Source organism: Ananas comosus, unplaced genomic scaffold (assembly GCF_001540865.1).
Source record: "Ananas comosus cultivar F153 unplaced genomic scaffold, ASM154086v1, whole genome shotgun sequence".
Taxonomy (NCBI): Eukaryota; Viridiplantae; Streptophyta; class Magnoliopsida; order Poales; family Bromeliaceae; genus Ananas; species Ananas comosus.
The window spans coordinates 1,749-9,289 of record NW_017891382.1 but is presented as its reverse complement, the minus strand read 5'-3'; the positions used below and the strand labels follow the sequence as shown (position 1 = coordinate 9,289).

General features: G+C 44.0%; 1 long non-coding RNA gene across 2 annotated transcripts; it reads left to right on the top strand.

Annotated features, from left to right (window-relative positions):
- The first annotated feature begins 224 nt into the window (after positions 1–224).
- Positions 225–1,452, top strand: LOC109704883. Of its 2 annotated transcripts, none has more exons than XR_002214513.1 (5): positions 225–391; positions 469–532; positions 610–705; positions 788–991; positions 1,073–1,452. It is a non-coding gene; the product is annotated as an uncharacterized LOC109704883 (long non-coding RNA). The 2 variants fall into 2 exon arrangements; XR_002214512.1 differs by having other exon boundaries at positions 780–991.
- Positions 1,453–7,541: the final 6,089 nt, after the last annotated feature.

Here is a 7,541-nt window from a genome sequence, read left to right as displayed (position 1 = left end):
TAAATCAGAGGAAAAGAAAATTGAACAAGCTGCTGCTGCTGCTGTTTTTGAGTATTGGTACACTGTGTACCGGTACAGCAAGCAGCCAGTACCGGTACACAGTTGCGGGCCACACTTGTTCACCAATACAATTTCATGAAATTAAGGGGCTAAACTGCAATTTTTCAAGCCTATCAGTTTATCCTGAGTGGAATACACATGTCCAAAGGCTGAGACCCCATTTCCCTCTTCTCCTTATCCTCTAATTCCTTCTCTCTCTCTAAGCTAAGAAGAGTTGAAGGAAATTGAGCTGGCAGCTTTGGAGGCTTGAGGGCTGAAGTGCAAATCTGATCCCAGCAGTAAACTTCTGTTGATTGGAGATACTACAAGACCTGGAAAGTATCTAATCAAGGTAAACTTGATTAATATTTCTTCTTATATAGGTTAGTGACTTTGAAAAGATGTTTATATGGATTTTGGTGTTGGCAGCTTGATGAAATTGGGTTCTTTTGCTATTTTGAGCTGAGAACAACCTGTCAAAGCTTAAATTAAGGTAAGCTTGAGTTCATATTTGATTAGGATCAAGTTACTTGATTTAAAGAGAGTTGTAAACAAGCCTATTGCTATCAGGAGTGACAGGACTTGAAGCTTGATTGATTTGAGTTGTCGAATTGAGAAGTTGTTGTTGTTGAAGCTGAGGGCAATCTAGTAGGAGCTTAAACTAAGGTAAATGAATTCAACACTCAGTTGAACCAAGTTAATTACCTCAGATGAGAGTAATTAAGGTGTACTAACTGCAGGAATTAAGTGGAATTGTTGAAACATCTTGGAGCAACAACTAATCAAGCTGACAGCTTGATGAAATGATGATGTTGGTGTTGCCGAAATGCAGGAATGGGTCTTTGATACAGTAAGCAAGCAATCCAGCATCTGATTAAGTGGCCAAAGTGAAGTGAAGACTGGTTAGTGCTGCCGAGTTCATGAATTCAGCTGAGAAGGTTTAAAACTTGAGGTAAAGACTTGATCATTGTTGGAATTAAACATTATTGCCCCAAGACAGGAGTCTAAAGGATTTTTTCTTGCTGAGATTCAGATTTGAAGTGATCAAGTTGGTGCTGCCAGGATCTGATATTGGACTATTTGAAGTAGTAAGCTGAAATCAAGTTGGTGAATGGTATTTGGACAATGAATTAGGGCTGCAGCTGGGCTGAAGTGGCTGTTCTTGGTGTTCGAATTGAGGAGGGGTCTAGTAGAGCTTAATTGCTGCTGGAATTTGAAGCAAGTAATTAAAAGCTGAGCTTGGACTGCAACAGAGAGAGACCAAGTGGAAGCTTCAGCTGAGAGTAACTTGTTAAAGGCATTTGATTGAGGTAAATAACTTCAATTTTAGTTGAATAGATCAATTTTCAGCTTGATGCTGAAATCAATTACTTGCATTAGGAGCATGTATGCAAGTGTTGCTTGACTTGGGTATTAACACTGTAATACACTGAACTTTTGCAAATTGCGGAGTTCGAGTATGTGGAATGGTGTGTGGATCACTCCTACATGTTCTAAAAGGTTAGAACAAGTGTTTGGATAAGTTAGAGGATGATTGGAATGCTAAAAGTGAGAAATTGCATCAACAGGCGAAATCAGCCTTTTTCTGCTTGCTGTACCGGTACAGCCATTAGCTTGTACCGGTACAGCAAGCAGCCAGTACCGGTACACAGTGGCAATTCGTGGCAGCAAGGCTATTTTGATCTTTTCACATTTTGATCCCTATCTATAACCCCCAGCACGACTCCAGGAGCACTGTGGAAGGGTCTGGAGTCCAGAGAAGTGTTCTCCCATTTTTCTCTTTCTCTCTCTCTAGGGTTTTTCTCTCTCTAGAGAAAAGTCGCCGTTTTGCGCCAATTTCGCGCCGTATGCGTCGCTCGCTGGTTGGGTGGACTGGGGGGCCAGCTTTTAAAAGGTAAAAGGATGTGTTTTGATTGTGTTTTCCATGTTTAATGCTGGGAGTTGCTGAAAGAGAGCTTTAGAGAAGTTTGTAGCTCAACTTTTCTATAGTTTATGATTTATTGTCGGATTTTGATGCGTTTTTGTCCCGTTGATTCCAGCAGAGTTTGTGAGGGTCTCCTGCAGCTACAGAGAGTTATACTACTGTGATTACGCACTTTGAACCAGGAAAAGTGCCTTGAGGTCTGAGATAAGTATTTAGTCCCACTAATAACTAAATTCGATCTATTTGCGACTAATCGAATATGTGTAGTTGAGACTTGTCTTATAGCAGCAGTTCTCGAACATCCTTGGGGTTAAATGGGGACCAGGAGCTAGTTGGAATACTCCACTAAGGTAAGCTGAATTTCCGTTAGAAAATATGAATTTCGCATGATTCCGACATAATGCTAGCAATTGACGAATTGTGCAGTTTTGGAAATATTTGCAGCGGGCTTGCAACGACCTTCGATGACCTCCAGCTTGCAATACGTGAGGGATTTTTGGAACTTAACTGAGGTATTTATTGAGCCAAAACAGGATTTAACTATTACATGTACGAAGTGAAATTGCCCCGATTGGCTTTCCTGATCGTATTGAATACGATATGTAGCTTAGTGTTAGCAGGATTGCGACCTAGTGGGAGATGATCCTTGACTTTCCTTGACTGTTTTGGTAGCCTAGTATAGTGGATGGGGAGCCTAACCAGAGCAAAAAGTAAACTCCCTATCGTTCATATGTATTTATAGAAATTCTTACTGTTGTTATGGATTGATTAAAGGGTTGACATTCGTCCATCATAATGTTGAACATGTAATTTGAAATGAAGTTCTAGTAATAAGTAGAGAACACTTATTGTTATGTACATCGGATTCTCAAAATTGTCCAAGAGATTGACTGGTGTTTGATTCTGTTGTGTGACCTTCCCACAGTTTTTGAGGGTGAGTTGTATACCAGGTGATTTCAGGACGCCAAAAAATATTCGAGACTCATTTGGGATTTTAGGTGGCAAGTCGAAGGATTGGAGTGAGAACTTGGCACCAAAATCCCAAAATTGGAATTTTTGTCAGCCTTGATAGCTTTCACAGGTTGTACGGAACAAGACTGGCGCTTTGACCGGTACAAGGGATTGATGTTTGTTACCGGACAGCTCGGCTTAGTACGGTGACAAGCCGCGACCATGAGCAACCCGAGCTTCGGGTTTTGATCATTTCGTCGGATCCTTGTACCGTAACATAGAACCGCGTGTTACCGGTACAAGAGCAGATTTCGTGCAGTTTTTGTTCTGCAGGGTGTTTTTGCTATTTGTAGCAAATACTATAACATGCACCGCCCCTAGGCTCTTTTTGAAGTTGCACTGGCGCGAGGCAAGGTAAGGATAGCTTCTCTTTACCTCTTGGTTTAATCTCCCTCTAGCCTAGATTTGAAAGATTAATCCCTTTCTTCTCTCTTTTATGCTTCTCCACCAATTGATGGAGCTAGAAGCTTGGATTGAGCTAAGTGGAGATAGATCTTTGATTTAAAGATTTTAGAGGCTTGATTAAGAGCTATTAAAAGGTAATTCATTACACTATCTTACTCTAGATTTGAGTTTTATTGGATTTCATGAGTTGAAACCTAACCGATTTGATATTAGGGTTTATTTTGGGCATTTGAATCTAGGCTTTTGAGCTAGATGATTGATTAGAGGCTTCCGTGAATTGGTTGGATTGATAGCCCTAAACTCATTTTTGGAGCTTTATGAGGAGATTTGCACTAGAGGAGTTTTCCTCACCTGATTGATTAGGCTTAATGATTGAGTTATTGATGTTCTTTCGTTGTGTGACGCATGTTCTTGTACTCTAGGATACAGAGCCATTGGACACCCTCGTAGAAGCACGAGAGTTATCGTTGCCATCGTGTTGGCTTCGTGAAATAGGGCAAAATGCCCCTTATGCTCTTTCTACTTGTTGTTAAAATATTTTTAGATTCATTTCTATGCTAAAATGAATTATATGATTATGAGCCACTTAAAAATGCATGCCTTGTGATTATGAAAATTTCACTATATAGTAGACGTATATGAGTAGAATCATGCTTTACGGGAAATGTCTTGTTTTGCAAATGAAAATAACAATTTCTTATGATGATAGACTTGGAATATGTACCTTGGACAAGTTGCAATTTATTTTTTGACATAGAAGCAAGAGTGTCATAAAGGGGCACATTGAACTAGTAAATCTATTAAACTCAAATATAGAGACATATTGATAGGTCACTACATATCTGCTATTATTCCATGTTAGAGACCAATGATAATAGGATAAGGCATTGAGATAACTGACCAGCATTCCATGTTATTAGAGCATGAGGCTTGTATCTTGCGACCAGATCGATTGACACTTGCATTTGCTTCATTCCACTCTTGTGAGGCCGCTCCTACAAGCGCGTCACTCGGAGATGGCCATCGGATGTACATATTCGCCGTGGGTGCCCGGGGGATTGGCGCCGAAGTGGATTGCCTGGGGCCAGCTTCATTCCTAGGTGTGGAGGATGATACGCACGTCATTAGGCTCGCACCTCGGCGGGGGCCAGAACAGCCATACGTGGGTCTCCGGTGGCCATAGAACGCTCTTCGGTGGGATCTTAAGCATTGATCTTTATGAAATCCGTTTTATACAGTTGGATAGATGATACTTAGAGTATTATTTGGACATTGACTAGAATAGTAAACAACGAAACTTTACTATTTCGCATTGTGAAACATTAATTTAGTTGAGACTTACTCATGCATAGTTTCTTCATACTTTTACTATCATGCTAAGTAAGCAGATATATGTCGTAAGTAGGTTACATTTTTATTAACTGCCACCTATTCTATCTTTTTATAGTGACTAAACCCTTTTTGTAGCTTGATTGTGTGCATTTCACTTTAATCATAATTGACTCCCAACTAGAACTATTTTTAATAGTTCCATCGCCCCTCGTTTTTATGGTTACTTTCCACAAGATGCCTTCGCGCCGCTTGAGGCACGGGATCGCTGTGCAAGGATCGCTTTAGCTAGCTAGCGAGGAGCGGTACTCCTGCCTAGGTGTTTTCACTCTTCTTTTAGTTAGTTATAGAGTGAAGATTTGTATCCATTATAGAGACCACTCTATGTAACTATTAACTCCTTTATTGGTTTTCCTATTGTTCTTACTCTATATTTATTTATGATTTACAGTCATCTTATTCTTTGCAATTAGACATTTCTATGCTCTGATCTCCTAGTATCTCTTTATTACTGATTTTAGTTATCGTTGTTTTTAACGCGTTAATGTTGTAGAACATATGGCGGTCTGGACACTCGCCGGCGGGCTCCGCTGGTCCTGCGTGAAGATTAATTGTATCAGAGCCTAGGGTTGAAGTCTTAGGGACCTAGATAAAACCTAGGCCGGTTGACTATAGATAGACTCGGAGACGAGGTCTATTCGATTTGTAAGCGAAAGTATCTAGATATGGGTATCTTGAACAAATCTAAAAGTGATTAAATTGAAGTGTATACTCCTACTTCGCGGAGGATTACGTTGCGCCGACAACGTAAATCGTGAGTTAGTAGTGAGAACACTACTTACTTTCGCATGAGTTGGGTTTTTCTTTGAAGTGGGATCCGATACGTGAGTATTTTCTAACTGCCTTTATTTTTGTATTGACGAATGCCTGATTACTCCTCCAACTGCCGGTGAGGACATCGGCAAACTTTGAGGATGCTCTAGACCTCCGCTATGACCTCCGGAACCAGTGAGGATTACGTGGCGAGTTGAGGGGCCACATTGCGGCCCTCACAACCGACATTGTTCACTCAGCAGGAGAGGCGCCCACAGCACCGAGCGGCCGCCGACAGAGCGCGGATGAAAGCGTCTGGAGACCATACTGTTGCCAGCAGGACGGCAAGCTTCTAAGGAGATCTCCAGGGCCTACACCGCCAGAGCGCAGTTTGGACTTGCACAGAGAGAGCTGCCGTCCCGCCCTCGGCCAGCTTCTTCGGTGCGGGCCCTGCGGCCCGGTACCCGCAGAGGAGGTTTGGTGGTCACCACCTGTAGGCAGACCCCGCGGTTGGAGCAGCATTCCCGCACTGGTTGAGGGCGAGCGGGATAGACGATGAGCGCTCAATGAGTTCATGAGGTTGCAAGCCCCATTTTTGACGGCGAGAAGGTCGACACTGATCGTGAGAAGTGGTTGATGCATACTTGGAAATCTCTTCCGCACTACCTCGTGGAGGAGAGGAGATCGAGATTGTGCTCGCCAACTACACCGTTGCCTACGGCGAGCCTAACGCTGTGTTATGATTTTCAGAGCCACCCCGGCACAGACTTGGCATCTATCACTTTTGGTACGAGGTTCAAGGAACTTCTTCGGGCACTACTTACCGACGCAGCGTCAAGAGAATATAAGTAGGATATAGCGCAACTGGCGCCAGGGCGACCGGACTGTAGCCGAGTTACGAGAGGGAGTTTTTCTCGCGTTCTGCAATTGGTGGCCTTCGTCGTCAGTCGACGACTGAGGACAAGCCCGACTCTTTAGCGAGGTTGAGACCGTCTACTTTCGGTTCGTGCGAATCCTCTAACCCCAAACTACCGAGAGGTGTGGATCGCTGCCTCATCGTGGGAAACGGCGCGGCAGAGTCACAGAGAGCAGCGAGATGCGGGACAAGGGTTAAGTGCCAAAGCCTGCGCTGAGTCGAGCAAACTCACTCTAGAGGTCCGCACGATAGCACCAGGAGGCCAGCAGCAGTGGACGCGGGCTCAGCAGCATATCGAGGAGATCGATGGCGCGGCTTCACGTGTGTGATCTGCGGATGGTTCCCCATTACCCACCGCAGTGTCACTACGGCGGCAGGTGTTTCAGTGCCAGGAGCCACGTGCGTACGCGAGTCGCCCGAAGGTTCTCACCCGACCGTCGACTGTATCGACCAGCCTACCAGCCGATAGCCAAGGACTCCGTCGGCACATACCAGCCCTGGCGACCACCCCGTCCCGCCAGAACTATGGATCTTCGACATGCCCCGAAGTGGCGCATGATATGCCCGCTCAGCTGAAGGAGGCCGGCACAGCCGAGGATGTGGTTGAGTATCTATTTACTTGATGCATTAGAGTTTCGAGCTTTATTGATACCGGGCAGTCGCATTATTTATAGATCGGCTGTTTGCGAGTTGCCATGGATCCCTTTGGTTCCTTATGTTGCATACGGGAACATGTCTGTAGTTACCGCGACATCTTGGATATTAGAGAGTATAGCCGCATTGCTGCTATTTCGTGAGGAGATTGGATCATGCAGTAGATTTGCTAGTTTGCGCAAGCTTGGAAGACTTTTGATTGGTCTTGCATGGATTGGTGACCAATATTATCACGATGTATTGTAAGCTCGGCACTGGATTACCTTTTAGAGAACCGGGGCTAGAATGAGGTGGTATTTAGTGATGTCCGATTCGCTGTTTGCGATGACACAGCTCTCTTGAGCTAGCAGCTGATAGCAGAGTTGTGTACCTATTGGTAGTGTGTGCTGAGCGGGGCGAAGATGAACCCTAGGATTGAGGATAATCCGGTGTGAGGAGTTTCAGGATGTG